This window comes from Wolffia australiana, chromosome 9 (genome assembly GCF_029677425.1).
Source record: "Wolffia australiana isolate 7733 chromosome 9, ASM2967742v1".
NCBI classification, from domain to species: domain Eukaryota; kingdom Viridiplantae; phylum Streptophyta; class Magnoliopsida; order Alismatales; family Araceae; genus Wolffia; species Wolffia australiana.
The window spans coordinates 4,393,022-4,414,205 of NC_135843.1; positions in this window are offsets into that span (position 1 = coordinate 4,393,022).

The following is a 21,184-nucleotide window of genomic DNA, read 5'->3' on the forward strand; positions in this document are numbered from 1 at the left end:
TTAAATATCTATGTCAGCAATGACCTAAGATAGAGTAAATGGGTCTGGACGTATGACTATTCTCGGCCGTTAGGACAGCGGACCGAAATAGTGCACATTCTTTCATCATGTTACATTTTATTGCTCTCCACATATCTATTTCGGATTGCATTTGAATAGGAATATCATAGCTCACTGCACAGTTCCTTCAACCTAAAAAATTGTAATCATTATAATTTTCGGAAATAGTTGAGAATGTTTCCGCATTTGTCATAATCTCATTTCAAACTGAGGAGTAACACTTATCCTTGCACCAAAGAAATGATGTTTTGGCCATATAAATTGTATATCAGTATGATAGAAGAAATTATGATGCGAATTATGATGCGAATTATGTCACAGGATCGATCGTATTACGTCACGGGAATTATGATGCGAATCATGTGAGATATAATTCAAGTAATGAGAAAACGGTGAATGAGCAGTTAGGGAATCGACGGATAACGGCGTCGGCTGTGCCAATCAACGAGAGAAGAATGATCCTAAGATCAAACTCCCAAATGACCCGCGAAATCAACTAGACGCTTAAGCGGTGAGGGGCGTATGACGGCCCTGGAGTGTTCGGCGTCCTAGTCAAATGAATATCCCTTCAACCACAAGAATTCCCTACTCTCGACAATGGTGGCTATCCTATCAGTGCAGAGGAAAGTTGGGCAGAGGACGCGATAGCAGGTGACGAGACTGGAGAAGATAATAATGCTGGAAATATGGAGGGAAGACGAGACTGACCTTTGGGTCGCTTAGCCCACGGTGTAGAGAATCGTCCCGACTGATAACGATGTGCGGACGAATCGTTGGAGACGACAATCTGGATGCGGCTGACTCCCAGCGGCGTGGTCAGCGGACGCGGGACGACTCTGGCGGGCAGGGTCGACGGTGCACAGTGGGCGGGCGTGCGGCCGGCAAGGGCGTGAGGTGCGCGCACGGGCAGGCTGGCAAGCGCGCAGAGGTGGCCGCCGCGTGCGGGCATTGGGCGGGCATGTGAACGCCCACGCGAATGTGGGGTCCCGGCGGGGAGAGGAGGGCAACGAGGGGGGCGAAGGCGGTAGTGATTGGACTAGTGGGGGGGGGGGGGCGGCCTGGCGATGTTGGCTGGGTAGGGCGACCAAGAAGGGGTTGGGAAGGGAGGGGTGACGGGAATCCAAGAAATGGAAGGGAAGAACGGTGGTAGATCAAGAAAGAGAGGGCGGAGGGTTGAGGATTCAAGATTTCAAGAATTCAAGAACGAGGGGTGGATGACAGATCAAGAAAGTGAGGGCGGAAGGTTGAGGTTTCAAGATTTCAAGAATTCAAGAACGTGGGGGAAGCGGGGAGAAATGGTCAAGAACGTGGGAGGAAGGGAACAAGAACGTGAGGAAATGGATCAAGAACGTGTAAGAAGGGATCAAGAACGTGGAAGAAAGGTTCAAGAACGTAGAAGAAGGGATCAAGAACGTGGATGAGGGGTTCAAGAACGCGGAAGAAGGGATCAAGAACGCGGGGAACTGGATCAAGAACGTGGAAGAAGGGTTCAAGAACGTGGAAGAAGGGTTCAAGAACGTGGAAGAAGGGATCAAGAACGTGGAAGAGGGGTTAAAAAATGCGAAAGAAGGGATCAAGAACGCGGGGAAATGGATCAAGAACGTGGGAGGACGAACGGGAAGGCCAGGACGAGGATGGTTGGGGTTTCAAGAAAGGGGTGGAAGAGATGGGAGATGGAGGAGAGTGGAGATCAAGAACCTGTCAATAACGGGTTTCTTGATCGGTCTGGGCGAGCTCTCTCAATGGAGCGGATCTCCCAGGTCGACGTCGCGTCGTCGTCGTCGTAAGCCTCCAAGAACCTCCGGAGTGATCTCGCCGAAGGCCTTCTCAACTTTTGACGGCGTCAACTTCTTGAACTTCTTTAAGCATACCGGAGTGATCTCGACGGCACGTTTAAGCACGTTCCTCTCGGAATGATCTCGACGAGAGAGACGTGGGCTCTAAACACAGAGTGATCTCGATGTGGATGGGGCTAGCCAACCCCCCTACGCTACGAACTACGATAGGGGGGAGACGAATTGTGAATAAACTTTTCAACAATGACTCCAAATGTTCCTTGGGCATGCCATCCCCTTATATAGGGAGGATGGTTGCCAAGAGAACGTGGGAGAGGACGAACCATTGCAAGACGTGGTTCGGCCTCTCCTTACAAATTCAAAAATATAATTATAAAAGTAAAAGGCAAATGACGAGGACGAGGTCTAACAACATTGGCCCAGTCCAGTACTCTGAAAATACAAACAATCATGAAATGAACATAAGTAAAGATAGGAGTTCTTACGCGGGACGGGGTACTTGAACCCCGGGTGGCGAGCATCCGCGTGGGCTGCTCGACGTGGCTGCTGTCGTCCTGGCGCGCCGTCACCAGGATGGTCCTCCATCACTCTCCTTCTCTAAAAACTCTACATTTGTGCTAGTGTTATAAGGAGTTTTGTTGTAATTGAAAATCTGTGTGTGCCTACTGATAAATGTGACTAAGCTACTTACTCAATCTATCGCCTCTAAAGCTAAGTTTGCTGTAAACTGTTACGTTATGTTTCTAATTGTTTGAATACCTTGAAATAAAAATATAACTTAATAAAACTAGGGAACCTTTGATATGAAAACTAATTACTTTATTCTGTACAATGGTCGGGTAAAAAAATATTGAAGGGATTAGGATAAGCATGTACATCAAAACTAATTTTACAAATAAATGTTAAACACCTCTTAAGTTACTATGATGTTTTTACAACTCTAGTTCAAATGTTGTAGAAAGTACGAAAAAAAAAGGGAGTGTTAGATCTTCATGAGAATAAAACTTTTATTAGGTGAGGTTCAATGGTTTTTCAACATTTTGAATCTAATTAGTTATTAATCTTCTTGGTGCAGGTTACTAGAGTACTTAAAAGAATACTGTTATTTGATTTTATAAATAATATTATTTTATCAACGTAGACTTGGTTTAAAAATATAAAATATATATGTAGGCTTGTTTTGGGTTTTGAGCCCAATACCTCAAGAGTTTATTTTAAAAAGGAGGGCCTTTACCCGTTCCTCCTACTTTATTTTTTGGATATGAAAGAAACAATTATATTTATAATACCTTTTTAGACCCATTGGGGTAAAGGGACTATAAAAGCACCTTTTTTGGAAAACGTGCTCACTTCTTTGGGCGCCAACTCTCTTTCCAAGTTTCGTGCTCACCTTGGGGTCTGAGATCTGTTCTTGCTGAAGGGCTTTAAGCTTCAAGAAATTGGGTCTTTGTTGGTGGATTGATTCAACATTCACTCTTTGGGATCTGCATTCATAAAGACTAGTGAGATTGTTTCATAATAATTGCTATTCAAACTTTCAAATCCACATTCATGAGATATTGGGCAATTGATTCAACTCTGGTAATCTTGTTGTGAATATAATAATAGTTTCAACCTGTGATCTACATCTTGAATTGAAGTTCTGATTATTCATCCCTCATTTTATATTTCTTGATTCTTCAACCTGAAATTCAAAATTGAGTACTTGAATCTGAGTTTAATAATCTGAAATCTGAAATTGGGAATTCTAATTCGATTCATGATACTTTAATCTGTAATTCAGAATTGGGTATTTGAAAAACAAAATTGGATTACTTACCTGAAATTCTAAATTGACTTTTCTTTTTTTGATCCCTGAAACCAAATAGTTCAAAGTTGACATTGATTTTCCTAATTTGATTCTAAAATTCTTGATTTAATTACTTGAAGACTGAGCTGATTATCCAGTTTTAAATTGACGATTAACTATTCTGAAATGCATTATTGTTAAATCGACTTTGTTATAATCAATCTATTATTAATCATTCATCTTATCCATATCAAATTTGCTTAACTTCATAAAGTCAGTGCATTCACATAATTTGATCATAACACATAATTGGATTCGAAATTAACTATTAGTAGAATTTTATCATTTCATATCAATTCAATTAATCTGATTGTGACCATACTCATCAAGTGAATGTATTTGTATTTTTTAATTCATTTCAATCGGAAATCTGATTGAAAATTTGATCATATTTGTTTAGGTCATTGATTTGATAATACTTCAGCTAATCTGGTGCGCCTAATTTTGACTTGATCACTTCTGATTAATCAACTAATAGATTTAATCATAACATTGATTTGAATCAACCAACATTATTTTATCCTATTAAGTAAATTGAAATCGATCACATCCATTATTCTAAATTGATCACATTTAAATCTGGAACAATTTCAACTGATCATATTTGATGTTATCATTGATTTAATCATAATTGATCACACCGTGTATATCTAGTTTCATTTGATCACCTTGTGGAGAAAGTTTAATCAATCTGAAAAACTGACCTGATTTTGACTTTATAAATTACTTTTGACCATTGATAATTGATTGAATACAATTAGGACCATTGAACTAAATTGAGATTGTTATTAGAGTTTATTTGATCAGATTGAGTCTATTAAATTTGACTTGAATTTATTGAATTTAATTTGAATTTCCAACAGGTTTCATTCTACGATTTTCAGTTTTGATTGAAATTGATTATTAAGATTCCGTACTTAATCCATATTATATTAGATAATATCAACCTGAAGTTCACTGGAGGTGACGTATCACTCTGAAGTTTATAGTCAACTGTCTTTTGATCGATTAAGTTATGAAATATATTTGTACTGAAATTGGTAAATCTAAGAAGTTAGTGTGTTGACCAAGGGTCAATTTGGAAAGTTGGGCTTTGCTCTATTGCAGGTAGGTGGTCACCAAGGCTGAGAAGATTTGCTTTGGTCATGACAAGGAGGGTGGACGGTAGGAGCTCCATGGTGCTGTGGAGACGTCTCTAGTTTCCTTGTTCCTTGACATGAATGTAATTCTAAGGCGAGAGTGACGCTCACCCCTCATATAGTGAATTGCGGTTTTTTGTAGGACTTTCACTAGGCCTTTGAGCCAGTGACTGTCCTGAATCTAGACAACCTCCCGCGGCTGCATTAAGGGCACTTTTGTGACCCCAAGCAAGGTAAAAATACTGTGTTAAGGTGAGAAGAGTGCTTGCAAGACAATATTAAACAATGAATAATAAAAGGACAATTAGATCGCATAAATACAAAAGTAGACTAATTTACCTCCCTCTTAGTCAAAAATTGGTATCAGATCTAGTACTTGCATTATTGACTATTAGTAGTCAGCAAGTCCTATAGCGGTGGGAGGTGATCATTATACTTAATTTTCACCTACATTAGATGGCACTAACTATGCTATTTGGAATTTTAGGATGGAGACGTATGCTATGGGAAAGAAGCATGCAGTATGGAGTAAGATTGTGAAGGGAGTTAAGAAACCTTTTGATTCCTATACTAGGGAGGAATTAGAACATAATGGAGCAGCTAGAGATCTTATATTTGGTGCTATGAATACTAACATCTTTCATCAGGTTTCAAGCTATGAGACGGCCAAGGAAATATGGGACAAAATTCAAATTTCCCATGAAGGCACATCACAAGTGAGAGATACTCAGCTACGTATTTTGGTGAATGATTTTGAATCATTGAGAAAAGAGCCAGGCAAAAATATTCATCAACTAGCTGGTCAATTTAATGCATTACTCAATGCGTTAAAGGGTTCGGATAAAGACTATTCTTTACTAGAAATGAATACCAAATTACTTAATTCACTTTCTAGTGAGCGGAATGAAAGTAATAGCTATTGAGGAATCCAAAAATTTAAGGACAACATCTTTAAGTGAAATTGTTGGATCACTGATACTCATGAACTGAAGGAATCAAGAGGAAATGGTGCATCCACTTCTTAGTGAAAAAATAATTGAAAAACTCTTCAAGCGAAATCAAATGGGTCAAAGAATGATAGCCTTAATGAATTATATAAGAGTTTGAATAAGTTGTTCAACTTTAACGGATCAACTCCCGCTCCTAAAGATAAAAACTCCTCATTGGATGAGGAAGAAATAGCTATGATATCTAGAAGGATTGCAATATTAATAAGGAAAGATTCAGTCAAAAGAATACTAAAGTTCGCTATGAGTGCAACATGCCAGAACATTTCAGTGGTGAATGTCCTGAATGCTCAAAAAATAAGAATAGCAATGGATACGTGCACAAGAATTCAAAGGACAAGCAGAGAAAGAAGAGAGCATTTAAGGCAACTTTGACTGAATCAAGTCATGGCAGTTCATCAAAAAGTGAAGAGGAAAAGCCAAACCTATGCATGATGGCAAAGACAAGACAAGGTATGATTTCTGTTGATGATGATGCCATAGATGCATCTAATTAAATTGTTTTAGAATAACTTGAGCAGTAAAGAAAGAAAAAAACTAAAGCTAGGAAATATAAGGAAGAAATTCATCAGTTGAAATGAAAAGTGTCTTTGATTAACGCAGAGCTTGAAAATTATAGAAACTTAAATGCGAATAGTTCAAAATTTCTGAATGAAATGAATGAAAAATTAAAATTACGTTCGAAAAAGAATGTTGGATTAATAAACGAGAGTTCATCATTGCATTCAGAAAATTCTTCACTAAAAAATGAAGTTGAATAATTTAATGATTATTTCAAGGATTTTGTAGTCAACTGTGAATTAAAAAAGGAAAATGAAAATCTTATGAATGACTTTGAGAGACTGTTAGGGAGCCCAAAAATTTTGAATATGATATTATCATGCTGAAAGATCATCCTACAGGAAGGAGGGTTTAGGATTTCAACAAATTCAAGAAAAACAGATTAAGAATAATACCTTAATTTCAGTTTCACTTGATAAGGTTGATGAGTATAAGCATGACAAGGCGATTCCAAAATCACGTGAGTTGAATGAATCTGTTATGCATGTACAACGTTAAAAATACTCACATAGTATAGATCTTTCCGAAAATATTAAATTTGGTAAGAAGACTATATCTGATCAGTCCAAGCAGAACAAGTCTAAGATTTGTTATGAAATAGACTCTGACTTAATTGTGAACAAGAACTATAGGTATTCTCATACTGTCTGTGATGATGATGGATCGAATTTTGTTGATCAGATTCAGACAGAGGATACCAGTAGATATAATAGAGATGAAAGGGAATTTGTAGCTGGAAGGAATTATTCTTCTATAATGCATGATGCATACCCATTTTTTGTTTCTAGAAATGTTAATGATTATCATGCACCATATTATTCTGAATTAACTTATGGTAGGTGGTTATGTAGCAATAGAAATTTTTGTCAAAACTTAACAATGAGATGGAAGGTTGAACCATCATGGGTTCAATCATATTACCACTAACTGATAGTGTGTGTGCAGGAAAGTCAAAGGATGTTTGGCTCTTGGACAGTGGATGTTCAAGACACGTGACTGGAGAAAAAGAATAACTATCAAACATAGTAAAAACTGAAGAGGGCCTAGTAACATTTGGAGATAGTAACACTGGAATCATCAAGGGTACGGGTGAAATTTCTTTTGATAATGAAGTTATTATCCATAACATTTTGTTTGTTCATGGCATTAGTCAACTGTGTGATAATGAAATGATTGTGGAATTTCATCATAATGGTTGCAACATCTACGATGAAATCACACATGAGTTATTGTTGAAGGGTGATAGGAAAAAGAATATGTATGTTGTAGATTTGGATATGATAAAAAATTCTAGAGTGTGTTTGTTTGCAAATTATCTTCATAATGATATTGAATTGTGGCACCGAAGGTTAAAACATAATAATGATAAAAACTTAATCAAAATTCATAAGAATAAGATGTTCAGAGGTCTACCTCCAAATCTGAGTACAAAACATGAGATATGTGAACCCTGTATTCGGTCAAAGCATAGTAGATCGAGTTTTAAACTTAAGAGCCTAATCTCCACGAAGCAACCTTTTCATTTGTTACACTTTGATCTATTTGGCCCGAATCAAGTAATGAGCTTAGGTGGTAAACTCCATTGTTTTGTTATTGTTGATGATTTTTCTAGATTTACATGGGTTTAATTTTTATCTCATAAGAGCAAAACATTTGAACCTTTCAAAAGTTTTGTTCATAAAACGAAAAAATCTTTTTGAACCTGTTATAAAGATTATTCGTTGTAATCATGGTGGTGAATTTGAAAATTCAGACTTTCATGATCTATGATCCACCCTAGGTATTACTCATAAATATCCCTCACCAAGAACACCTGAACAATATGGTGTTCTTGAAAGGAAAAATCGTACCCTTGTTCAAATGGGCAGGACAATGTTGAGGGAAAATTCACTCCCTGAATATTGCTGGGCTGAAGCAGTCAATACGACTTGTTATGTTTCTAATTGCGTTTTTATTAGGAAGATTATTAATAATGCTCCTTGTGAGATTTTGAAAAATAGAATTCCAAGTATTACATGTTTGAAGTCTTTTGGTAGTAAATGTTATGTTTTGAATAATGGCAAGGAAAATCGTAGTAAATTTGATTCTAGAAATGATGAGGCAATTTTTCTTGGCTATTCTGAAAGTCCTAGAGCATATAGAGTTTTTAACAAAAGAACATTAATTGTTGAGGAGTTGATGACTCTCAATATGTCATCAAATATTAAAATTTTCTTGAGCATAAAAGCATCAAGTGCACCCATTTAATCCATATTGGTTATCGGTCATATGCATTATTTTTTTCAACGTACTAACCCCACTTGATTCTCTGAATCAAGTGGATTAGAGCTCACGTATTTTATTAATAATTTCAGATATGGATTAAGCATCCAAAGAGAAATGAAGTTGATCAAGAGGAGCTGGCAAAAATCAAGAAGAAGAAAAGCCCTAATTTCTCCATTAAGCATGTTGAAGAGAAACCTATAAATAGTCTCTTAAGGGCTCATTGTAGGTGGTCCAGAATTTCTCTCAAAAGAGGCCAGGGCTTGGAGAAGAAGGGTTCTGCAGACCTTCCAGGAGTTGATGAGCTTTGGAGTTGGAGAGAAGGAACGAGCTGAAGATTAGCTTGGGATTGAAGACCTCCGCCTCGCCGCAAGGACGTGACACGTGGTTGGAGGGATTTCTTAAGCTTCACTGGTGTGATTCTCTCCATTTCAGACAAGCTAGGTTGGGTTGGAAGATTCCCTCTAGTGATCTTCTAACGTTTCCAACAGAGATTGTTTTTTTTTCATTCTTAATTTGATTTGGAGTTTCAATTGATCGAACCGTTCGTCTACTCATCTTCCCCAAAGATCCATTGCTCTTCTCCACAATCCAGTTTGAAATCCCTCTTTGCAGCAGCCAAGACGTCTACACCCAGATCAGCCAGCAACCAAGGCTTCAGCCTAGGTTGCCAGCAGTTCAGGCAACCAGCAGCAGAAGCTGCCAACGGCCCAACCTACCAGCAACCAAGGCCTCATCCTTGGTCGCCAGCAGGCTAAGCCGCAAGCAGCAAGAGCTGCCAGCAACCAGCGCCGCCAGCGTTCAAGGCCTCAGCCTAGGTCGCCGACCGGCCAGGCAGCTGGTTGGGCAGCAGGGCTGTGCCTAGCTGCAGCGCGAGCGAGTGTTGCCCGTGCGCAGCAGGGCAGCGCTCCGCTGCACCGCGAGCTGCTCGCGCGCGCGGCTGCTGTTGCACGCGGCTAAGCACCGCGCAGCAGCAGCCACGCACGGCCAGGCCGCACGTAGCTGAGCTGCGCAGGTACCAGCTGCGTGCAGGCGCCCCCACGGGCACTCCTACATGCAGTTGAGGCCGCGGGCAAGTCAGCCTGCACAGGCGCACACTTGGTGTTTGGCGTATTGCCAAAGCCACATGTGTGCACCTGTAGACAAAGTAACCTCCTAGCTCCTATTTATATAATTTTACTATTGTATACATCTTTTTAATATTCTCTATGTCTTCTACTACTTACAGTATCACCATCCTTAACTACAGCTCTAGATATTTCTCTTACTTCTTTATTGTTTCTAGAATTTTCTCTTATATAGTTTTTTATTCACTTATTATTCCCTCTACTTACTACTGATTACTTGATGTAATACAATCCTACCGGGATCGATTGCTTGTATTACGTCACACTAACGATAATGAGTTGAATTTGTAAGCTTGTTTAAGTGAAATTAATGTCGTGAGAAAAAACCCCGGACGAGCAATATAGGAGGTCTATGACTAGGATGAATGATCAAAGACCTTTCAATGAGGAAAATATTGATCAATCTCAGACTCCAAATGACCCTTAAGACCACTTACGACGACTGCGGTGTAAGGGGCGTCTAACGGCCCTGAATTGTTCCGGCCTAAGAATCAACGATTAATCTTTATACCCCAAGAAGTCCTATCTCTTGACAAGTGGCTAACCTATAGCAATGGTCGTGAAATCTTAAGCAGAGGAAACGATAGCGGAAGACGGCACTGCAATAGGTAATAATACTGAAATGTAATGGGGAGGAAGACAAGGATATACCTAGTTGACGACGTCCATGGCAAGATGTTCAAACACGCCGTGCGCAAGGACGATGACAAGCTGCCGAGAGGGCGTGACGTTGGTGATGAAGAACCGCGCACACGTTGGTGCGAGGCGAGATCGGGTGGCACACGGAGAGTTGTAGCTGGCTCGCAAGGCTCGCGGGCATACGGCCATGGGCGTGTGGGCTCGGGCGGGCAGCGCACGTGAGCATGCGGCCGCGAACGCGCAGCGCGCGGGCGTGCGGGCGTGCGGCTGCAAGCATGCGGCGGGAGGTGGTGCGGGCAGCGCGCGGGCGTGCGGCCATGGGCAGGCGGCAAGCGAGGCGGGTGCGCGCTCGTGCGTGCACAAGGTGGGAATGAGACGGTGAGCCGGCACTCGACGGAGGAGCGACTCCGGGCAGCAGCTGGGCGTGTGGTAGAAATCCGGTGTCAGAGCGAGGACGGCTCTGCGGCTATACCAAAGAACCTTGGTTTCCTAAAGGTTAACCACCCAAGAACCCCAAGGATAATGACGATTTTCTTGAGTCTTGGAGATTTATTGGGCAAGATCGACGGGTCTTTGCGGATGACGATGGCGACACGTCCTCGGAGTAGTCTCGATGAGAAGAGGCTGATGGTATCAACACCCAAGACTGCGATTCTTGGATCTTTGGAAGACGACCTCGGAGTGGTCTTTGCAAGAAAGTGGCGATGAATCCCAAGAACTGCAATTCTTGAATCTTTAAACTCGACCTCGGAGTGATCTCGACGAGGCTGGGTGATGATGACTCACGGAGTAGTCTTGACGTGAGGTCGTGAGGCGATAACCCACGGAGTGATCTAGACGTGGGACGGGACAGCCACGTTCCCTCTACTCTCTAGACTCTATCTAACTCTTTCTATCTAAGAACTAAGGTAGGAAAGAACACACAACTTTTCAATTCAACAAATGCCTCTTCCACTTGGGCATGCTATCCCCTTATATAGTGAAGGTAGGTGCCAAGTGATGTCGGGTAGAGGACAAACCGTCGCAAGACGTGGTTTGACCTCTATTCAATGGTTACAAGAGAAATTGAAAAAAATATATGGACGAGGCCCAAACACCGGCTGAGTCCGTAAGATCCATGAACAAAAATTACAATCAAACAAGACAAAATAAAATGCGAAAATGGGAAGATACTTACGCGGAGTATTTAAACCCCGGATGGCGAGCGTCGGCGCGAGCAGCCCTGTGTGGTTGGGCTCGTCCCGTCTCGGCGTCAACTGGATGGTCCCCCATCATCCTCCCAGGGTGAGAGGAACTCGACTCCGGCGAGTGAAGCTCCAGGATGTCATCGACTGGCTGGACCAAGTCAGGTCGGAGTCATCGTAGATCCTCCTCGGTAACCCAAGTGTCATCCGATGAAAGCCGTCGCTGCAAGTGGACTAAAAATGTGTGATCTACTGGCTCGTAGATACTTCTTAGAATCACTATATTTAGTACTACTCTTAGTACTCCTTAGCCATAACCCAGTTATTCATTACACCTCTAAAGGCCAGCCTTTGTGGAGATGATATCGCTCCCATTACACATTCGAGTGAGTTTCTGTTCCTATTAAATTTATTTGGTTTTAGGCAAATTAAAATAACAATCATATTAATAATTAAAACACAATTTGCCCATTATAAACCTTCTACAATTGGTGTTCTCATCATATCTTACTAGACTTCAATTGAGTGTTTCATATTATTGTATCTAAGAGAATAATTCATAATCATGATGATTGAAAACACAAATAATATGCACAAAATAGCAAAAAGCGTCCAAAATAATTGTAGAAAATTTTATTTTACCTTTATTTGTGTTCGATTTCCTCACTGCTTATTCCTTGACTTCACTGCCCGCCCTAGTGGAGTCCATGATGTTTATGATGCCCAACATTTCACATTAATAATTGTATTTCTGAGAACCAATACTGTCTGCTGGAAAGCGTCCTCATCTAAAATTTACGATATCACGTTGTGTAGAAAAAGGACACTACAATGGAGAACGTTAGGCAAAACTAGAAAGGAATTGCTTTGCAAGCACATCGAGGCGTGGATATTTGTCTGAACCAAATGTACACCAACAATCCAGATCAGTCTCCTGAGAGCCAATTCAACTTTCCATGAAATAATGATTGACCTCTGTTCTAATAGATTTTGCTGTATGATGATTCCTGATCTTTCAGGTCCATCAATTCAATCATCAGTTATGATTGCTTGACACGTGTAAATGCTGTATCCTCCATATTTGTTTGCTTAATTGAAGTTGATGAGATGGGAAATAGGTCAAGAAGCCAGACCACATGATCGATAATGAAAAACTTCTCATCCTCATGGATAAATTGAAGCTTCCTTCTTGGATCTAACATTGTTGCAATTGCAATGTATGCACTTTTGAATGACCTTCTTAGTTCAGTGTCAAGTGAGATTGATGGAGCATGCCAGCCCAGTCCATCGGAGATGCCTTTGGAGCCACCATCAACATCATCATTGACGGCCCACCAGTTTGCGTCCAGCCTGACCGGCATACCAAGGCATAGGATTAAATACCCTGAGTGAAAGCACGATCACGCCATAGAATGTTTAGATTTCTGATGGCATGTACTCATCCTATTCGTCATTTTAACGTACTCGTGTGTTCGCATCTGTTGTGTCTATGTTTGTGTCTGTTGTGTGTCCCATCATCTTAGTGTTGTCATATTGTGTGATTGTCTACCCCTTTATTCTGTTGTAAACAAAGGAGGGGTCTTTATGTGTAAGACCTCCTCATGTAATACACTGTTGGCCTGGATCAAACAACGCGTAATACACAAGAGGAGTTCACTTATACTCGTTCGTGGGTATCACTAAAGAATAGGGCTATATGCACCTCCAAACTAGAAAGTAACAACAAAAATAAGCAAATCATAAATGGAAGTTATAATGACAAACCTTGTTTGATGTGACATTGTTGTACCTTGCTTCAGGGTGATTCAACTTCGTCGTCTTGCTTCCATATAGCAAGCACAAGCAAAAGACAAGGTTATTCCAAACTTTTGCTATTTCTTTCTTATTCAATAATTTTTAATTTTTAAAAAATTGGATTGATTCTATAAGAGCATACGTTTGTTGAATGGGTGGTGCTTGAGAGGACTCCAATTCTATATAAGGTTTAAGTATTTGTCCGTTAACTTTAAATTGAGCATTTGTATGAGGATTTTCCACAAGCATAGATCCATTATCATAAACTTCCTTAATTGTCAGGGGCCCATCCCATTTTGATTTAAATTTACCTCAAAATAGTTTAAGACGTGAATTGTAAAGCCATACCTTTTTCCCTTGAAAGAAATGCTTACGAGTGATAAATTTGTCATGGAATTGCTTTATCTTGTCTTTGTAGATCTTTGAATTCTTGTAGGCTTCATTTCATAGTTCTTCCAACTCATGAAGCTATAGAATCCTGGCTTTACCTACATTTTCTTGTGAAATATCAAGTTTTTTGATAGCCCAATAAGCTCTATGTTATTTTTCAACAGGTAAATGACATGCTTTTCCAAATACCAACCAAAAAGGAGACATGCCCAATGGTGTTTTATAAGCTGTTACATATAACCATAATGCATCATCTCATTTACTTGACCAATTGTTTCCATCTAATCTCACAATTTACATTAGAATCTTTCTGACTTCACTATTAGTATTTTCAACTTGTCCATTTGCTTGTGGGTGGTATGGTGTTGTAATGCGATGCTCCACGCCAGGTTTTTTTAGCAAAGCTTGTAAATATAGGTTGTTAAAATGCTTACCTGCGTCGCTAATAATTGCTCTAGGGCATCCATGTCTATGAAAGATAAATTGAGGAATAAATTTTAAAACAACTTTAATGCAGGACAATGTCAGGGACGAGCTCTGGCCATCACCGAGGGGTTCGTACTCGGTGTCGATAGCATCGGTGCACGTCGTCTACTCAAGGGTAGGCGTACGGCACGGGTCTCCTATGGGGGATGACCTACGATGGAATGCTCCGGATAGGGGTCTCGAACGTGTAGTCGCCAACAAGCAGTGGGGAAGCCAATGTTTGGGTGTCGACAGGGTCACCTGGAGAAGAGTAGGTGGACCTCCTGACCCTCGCCTGGAGGGACGAGTTGCTACGGCGCCGAACGGGATTTATCCCTCCAGATGTGCTCGCACGTGACGGGCGAACCGGCTCGTACCAAACCAGGTAGGATGCTCCAAGGTAAGTGATCTTCACTCAACCTGTCGCTCTCACATACGACTAACCCGAGCGCGATGGGGGCAACCTAAAGGGCACTGTAAGAAATAAAAGACAGAATGTAACGACGTATCTTGTTGTCGCCCAAGGGTTCTGATAATACCCTAATTTCGGTCTTTATTTCATGTTATTAGCATGATTTTATGCATTTAAAGAGCTAAAAATTGGGTTGTTATCATACATTTACACGAAAATAATTAGTTGTAAGCTATATGGGAGTTAGAATGTAGAGATAAGGATAATAACATTAGGATTTTAGCTGGATTGGTAATAAGATATTATAATAATAAGAGGCGAGTAATTAGATTATAGAGGTGTTTTTTTTAGTAAGAGTCGTGAAGAAGAAGAAAAGAGTGAGAATAAGTTTGGTAAAGAGAAGGGAAAGTGAGTATTGTAAGTTGTGTGATAGATTGGAATGGGTGTGAAGATATATATGTATGCTTTATTTTTAAGATTAGACACAACGAGAGGAAGTATTTACATTATTTAATAAGTAAGATAACCTATTAGGTAGGTCAGAAGAATATCTAAGGTATTGGAGCTAACTAGATAGATAGAGGAGTTAAGTTCTTTGGTTTAGTTTAGAAAAGCATAATTTAAAGGGATTGTAAGGATAAAAAAAAGAGAGGTCAAGAGAAAGTAAAAAGACTAATAACGATAATAAGAATGAATATGGATTGTTACTGAGATGATTATAACTATAGAAAAAGACTTATAGCAGTTGTATTTACTATATAGTTATATATATGTATATTTTTTATCTACTTTTTTATAGCTAAAAATTGGGAGGACTAGAGGTAATTCTGTCAACCTTGGAGGTGTTCGACATAATGCCGCAGACAGACCGGAATATGGGGATGTGTATCAATAATTTTAATGCTTAATATATATATATGTGTGTGTGTGTGTATATATATTTATATGTTTAATAAGTATAAGTCATGAGAGACATATAAATCAATGAGAAACCTTAAATAAACACTAGGCGCTTGAGGAACTGCTTGAAGGAAGTCACTGCATTGGATTTAGATAAAATTAAACACTTGCTGAGTGATGAAAATAACTCAAATCAAATCTATTATGTTGCTCTACTCAAATTCACTGGAATCAAACCAGAAAGCTCACCGGATCCCCCTTGTATGAAAGAAGGGGCATGGGGATCCAGATCCCCATCTCCTTACTTTGGTTAGCTTCCTCCCTGCTCCCTCTCTTCCTTTCTCACCCTTGCTTCCTCACCCCTCCCCAAATCCTTCTAGAGCTGTCTGCACACTGGCGGAGCTGTCACGACGCTACCGTGTGCTTCAAACCTCAAAAAGGAACTTCGCCACCGTCTTCCTTCCTGCAATAAACATAGCCCTATTTAGTCTTTCCAAATCCCCTTTTACAGAGTCGAGAGAGGTTCTCTCTACCCCTAAAGGACTCATGCTTGATCCAATGGCTCTCTAGGAGCCCTTGGATCAACCTCTGGTCCCCTCGTGGGCGCCCTCCATCGGTCGGCTGAGGAGGACAGTGGCCAGGGGTGAACAAGGATGGAATTTCCCTCGGTCGTCAGATTCCCCATTAAATCGGAACTGTGTACACATTTTTAATGATGTACCCACATAGCCACATCAGGTACGTCTTCATCCTGCCCATCACCATTCGTCCTTCTTGCTCACTTGCCCGTGTCAATGACTTAAAACCAATAAAAATTATACAAAAGAATAAAATATATAAAATTCATGTGTATTATGAAGATTGATGCTTTGCCATTAAATTTGATCATCAAATTTAGGGGTGATGTTTAGATGAATTTCAGTAATAATGGACTAAAGAATTGTTTTGTGATCAATCTTAACATCAGGACACTTTAATGAAAATCATAACTAGGACAAATGGAATCAATAATGAATGTTGCTTAGCAAATTCTCTTTAGAAGGGTTATTGATGGAGGACCATCTCGAAGACGACACGCCGGGGCGTTGTCAACCATGCCGGGCAGCTCGAGTCGACGCTCGCCATCCGAAGTTCAAGTACTCTACGTAAGTACTACTATTTTTACTTGCGTTTATTTCGTGTTTGTTTATATTTCTGGACTTGTGGATTGGGCCAACGTTGGGCTCCGTCCTGGTCTCTTTCCTTTTACTTTTCATTTGTATTTCAAATTTGTAAGGAGAGGCCGAACCATGTCTCGCGACGGTTCGTCCTCCCCCCATGTTCACTGGGCACCCACCCTCACTATATAAGGGGGATGGCATGCCCAAGGAACCTTTGGAGTCATTTGTTGAAAGTTTCAAGCTTGTGTCTCCCCTACCATAAGATGTAGCGTAGGACGCCTGGCTAACCCCACCCACGTTGAGATCACTCCGTGCCATAGAGCCCACGTTCTTTCGTCGAGATCACTCCGAGAGAACGTGTCTAAGCACGCTGTCGAGATCACTACGGTGCGAGGAAATATCTTCAAGAAGTCACCGCTGTCTAGAGCCGAATCATCCTTCGTCGAGATCACTCCGAAGGTGCCTGGAGGTTCGAGACATCGTCGACGCGCCGTCGCCCTGGGATACCCCTCTCCACCAAGGGAGTCTGCCCAGACCCATCAGGAACTCCTCCATCTTGGAAGGTTCTTGGTGATTCCATAGCCAAGAAACCCCTTCTTGGCCAAGAATTCCCTATCATCAACCCCAGCACCCCGTTGCCCCTCCTTCCCCTTCTTCCTACCCACCTACCCTCTCCTGTGTCACCTTCCTTCCGCCCACATTTCGAGCATCCTTCCCACCCCTGCCCAGCCATCTTCCGCCAACCGCCTTCTTCTTGATTCCACCCTACCGCCCACATCCTTCCACCTCGTCCTCCCCACCTAAAGAGACCACCCTCGGATCCACAAACCATCTCTTGCCGCCAAGAATCCCCACCTCCATATTCCCGACCTCCCTCTCATCTCTGACGGCATCTCGCTCCTGTGGGGGCGTTGCTCATCGCCGATACCATCCTTCGAGTTCCGCCCTGCCGTTGACGTCCAACCTGCGGGTTTCCGCGAGGGAACCCGCCGCTTGCGGCCCTCCTCGCTCGCCTCCGCGTGAGCCCCAGCCGCACGCGCTTTCCTGGTCGTCGCGATCACCAACGCCGTCAGGCGCGAGCCCCGCTCATCTCGCGCCCCACAACGTGTCCCTTGGCCGCCCCCTTCCCTGCGGGCTCGTCTCACATGCCTACTGCAAGGCGTCCGCGCGCCCTCTTGCCCGTGGGAGCCGCACGGCAGCCGGCTGCGCGTGCATGGTGCCCGCTCGCTTGAGTGCATCGTCCACTCAGTGAATCCTTGTGCGCTGCGCACTGGAGACTTCCCCTCAACCCGGCGCGCACCGTACGCCAGATTATCGTGAATACTATGTGCTTATCTGCCTGCATCGCTGCTCGTCCCTTACCGCCTGTGAGCGCCACCTGCTTGTTGACGTTCTGCCCGGTGCTCGCCTCCTTCCACTCCAGCAGCTCACGACAGGGTTACTACCACTCCAACTCGATCGGTTCCGTCGCCAATGCCGAAAGCTTCCTTGCATCGTGGACTAGCGCTCCTCAGGTACCACTCGTCTCCTCTCCGTCCTTACCAGTATTATTACTACTTGCAGTCCCGTCTTCCGCTATCGCGTCTTCTGCCTACTCATCACTACGAATCTCGAATAGGATAGCCATCTTTGCTGAGCGTAGGATTTCTTGGGGTTGAAGGGCTAACCACTGTCTTAGACGCCGGACACTCTAGGGTTGTCTCCAACCCCTCTTGTCGTAGTCGTCTAGTAGTTCTTGCGGGTCATTGGGAGTTTGATCTCAGGATCATTCTCTCCTCTTGGGCGGGCACAGATTGCGCCATTACACATTGACCCTCCACTGCTCATTTGTTATCTTATGCTCGTCAACTTGCATTTCACAGAATCGCATCATATCCCTGTGACATAATACGAGCCGATCGCTCCCGGCCGACGTCGTATTACATCATATTGGTATCAGAGATGGTCGTGTTAGCTTTCGATTAACACGGTCGGTAGAATATCACTAGAATTTCAATTGAATTTTGCACGTCATATTTCGAAAGGCATTTTTCTTACGTCGTGCACGTTATATCATCACATCCATCACATTCATACCCCTAGACATCTTAGGTTGTGGATTGTTGACCATAGCATGGTTCGTACGCGAGCCCAATGTCGGAATACCAACTACGTTGAGCGGGACAATGATCATGATCACGATCTTGTCATAGGGGATCCTCTTCTAGAGGAACCATTAGGCGAACGACTACAGAACGAACCGGTGGATCCCGAGGAGGTGCATCTACCTCCTCCACTATCTAGGGAACCCGCCACTCGGATTCCGAGGCCTCCAGCTGAACCGGCACCCATAGCACCTCGAGCTTCCGAAGAACTGAGATCGTCTACCGCCGTCCCTACTGGTAGGGCACCGGTAGAAAAGCCCTATGACGAGCCTTTGGCTCATCAGGTTCCCCGATGACCGGGCAAGGCTCCCATGCAGGAGCCTCCCGTCCCGGAATACCTACCACGAGACCCCGAGGCCCCACCTCCTCGCTACCGACGAGCTGACAAATGGGAGTACGATCGCGATGACCGTCGCTGATTCTTTCCCCGGGAGCATCACCGCGACGACCGACGAAGATCTCCACCACGGGAAGATAGGCCAGCACCCCGCTACTACGATGATCGTTCCTATCCTCCGGATAGGAGCTACTACCCACCCAAGATTAGGGGTTCTCGGCGTCATGACTACCCGGAGGATGGGGTGCTCAACCCCAACCACATACCGGTGCGTGACGCCCCGCACTATTCATCCCGCCCGGGTAGCCCGCAGCTACCACCCGTAGTACGTCAACCGGATGTCGTCACTTATGGTGACAGCTCCGCATACCCACCCCACTACAGGGCCGCTCCTGTTCCCGCACCGGATCCCTACGAGGAGGCCCCAGCACCGCCCCGAGCACCGTCGAGATACGCACCGGACTAGGACCGCGCACCACGTCGAGATAACTATCCCGAAGACGATCATCGGTACCGGAGACACCCCGATCATCCTCCCCACCGGGAGAATGCCTACCCACCACGGCACCCTTCGCCACCCAGACGGCCTTATCATGACGACTACCCAGATGAAGGACCATACTACCATCCGGCACCCCATCATGACGTCTACTACGAGGACCGTCTGGATTATGTCCCTCACTGAGATGCATCTCATCCCCCTCCTGCCCGTTGTCCTGACGACGAACACTAGCGACGACGAGAGGCACATCGCGGATGGAAGTGCTGATCTTCGAAGGGTCCAGGAACCCTAAAGATTATACAGATTGGGAATCAGACCTGGAGAGTTATTTCCAGTGGTACTGCATGGATGACGACCTATGTGTCGCCTACGCCTAGGCTCGGCTTGGAGGACAAGCAAATATCTTTTGGAAGAACGAGAAGGAAGCTGCACGACAGAGAGGAGATCCTCCCTTCACTTGGGATGAGATGTCACGTAAGCTGAAGGATAAGTATATCCCAAAGCTTTACATGACATGTCTCATGTTAAAGTGGATGGATCTCAAATAGGGGAAGCACAAGGTATCGGATTACATCAAAGAATTCGAAGAGTTCTGGATGCGATGTAAGTTTGTAGATAACCAACAAATTCAGATCGCGTTCTTTGTACACGGGCTTTGTCCAGACTAGGGGGCTCGTGTACTATAGCAGAACCCTTCGACAGTCAACCTTGCTTATAGCCTCGTTGAGAGCAACGATTTAAGTCATGATGATATCTTGACTAACACTTCCTCGGCCCCTCGTCCCGCTCAGTCGTCAGCCACATCAGCTACTACCCGCACGACATGGAACCGGAGCAGTTCGACCGCACCGCGACCCACGGCCTCACCAGTGACATCGACACCGACCCCGACGCCGACGCCCGCTGCCTCATCAGTGATATCCACGGCCAGGGCCCCGAACGCCCCACGCGAATCCATAGAATGTTTTAAGTGTAATGGATTCGGGCACAGACGGACCGATTGCCCTTCACTCATCGTCATGGACATCCACAGGCAACCCGTAGAAGAGCAACCCGAAGACGATCTTGAGGTAGACGAGTACCCTGGTGAATGCCCGGACGGTGACGATGTGGATGACCCACTTGGGTACATCCAAATCACACCGATCCCCACACCCGCGACATACCCCATCGCGACCATGGACACCCCCGGGGTTAGGAACCTCACCGACGATACTCGGGCCAACCCCGCGCCTCATAGTACAACCGTAGCCACTCGACCGATCGACGTTGCTCAGCGTACGTCGATCTTCTATACGTACGTCAAAATTGGGGTACATACCTACAAGCTTATGGTCGATATTGGAAGTTGCATAAACAGGATATCCGAGGACACGGCTACTCACCTCGGACTCACTTTGATCCCTCATCCTACTCCATACAACGTGTCATGGATAGATGCATCCACCATCCCGGT